This window comes from Hylobates moloch, unplaced genomic scaffold, assembly GCF_009828535.3.
Source record: "Hylobates moloch isolate HMO894 unplaced genomic scaffold, HMol_V3 SCAFFOLD_1, whole genome shotgun sequence".
Classification (NCBI taxonomy): Eukaryota; Metazoa; Chordata; class Mammalia; order Primates; family Hylobatidae; genus Hylobates; species Hylobates moloch.
The window spans coordinates 59,299,289-59,300,109 of NW_026652276.1; the positions used below are offsets into that span (position 1 = coordinate 59,299,289).

The 821-nt window shown below is 44.8% G+C and overlaps 1 non-coding gene across 1 annotated transcript; it reads left to right on the plus strand.

The window, feature by feature from the left end:
- The first annotated feature begins 292 nt into the window (after positions 1–292).
- Positions 293–405, plus strand: LOC116809930 (small nucleolar RNA SNORA77). The gene has a single exon (XR_004370094.1). It is a non-coding gene; the product is annotated as a small nucleolar RNA SNORA77 (small nucleolar RNA).
- Positions 406–821: the final 416 nt, after the last annotated feature.

An 821-nucleotide genomic window follows, 5' to 3' on the forward strand; every position in this document is an offset into this window, starting at 1 on the left:
CATTTGATTTAAAACTATGGGGGAAGGAGGGTTGTAAACCAAACAGAATAAGCCATATGTTGATAAGTATTGAAGTGGGGTGACAGGTACCTGGGAGGGGGCTTAATTTTACTATCCTTTCATTTTTTGTTGGAAAATTTGAAAACATCCATTATAAAATGTAAAGAAAAAGGTAAAAATTTTAAAGCAAATTAACTTTATCAGAATATATGCCTTTGTGATCTCTGCAAGTGATCACTGAAAGTAGCTAGTCTCTTGGGAATTTATGCATGTTAAAGCATTTATTTTCTTTGCAGACTCCCTCAGCATCCAGCGGGTGCTTTTTAGGTCTGCCAGGGAGCATTCCAGGGGTGCTGTGACCATTCTGACCTCTCTAGGGTGATGCAGCTGCCTGGGGACACAGAGGGTAAAAAATTCCTGAAGAAAAAGAAAAGTCCAAGCGAAAAAAGGAAACAAGGCCAGGCGCGGTGGCTCACGCCTGTAATCCCAGCACTTTGGGAGGCTGAGGCGGGTGGATCACAAGATCAGGAGATCGAGACCATCCTGGCTAACAGGGTGAAACCCCGTAAAAATACAAAAAATTAGCTGGGCATGGTGGCGGGCGCCTGTAGTCCCAGCTACTTGGGAGGCTGAGGCAGGAGAATCGCTTGAACCCAGAAAGCAGGGAGGTTGCAGTGAGCCAAGATCACGCCACTGCACTCCAGCCTGGGAGATACAGCAAGATTCTGCCCCCCACCCCCAAAAAAAAGGAAACAAAAGAAAGAAAGAAAGAAGAAAGGAAAGGAAAGGAAGAAAGAAAGAGAGAGAAAGTACCTAACTAG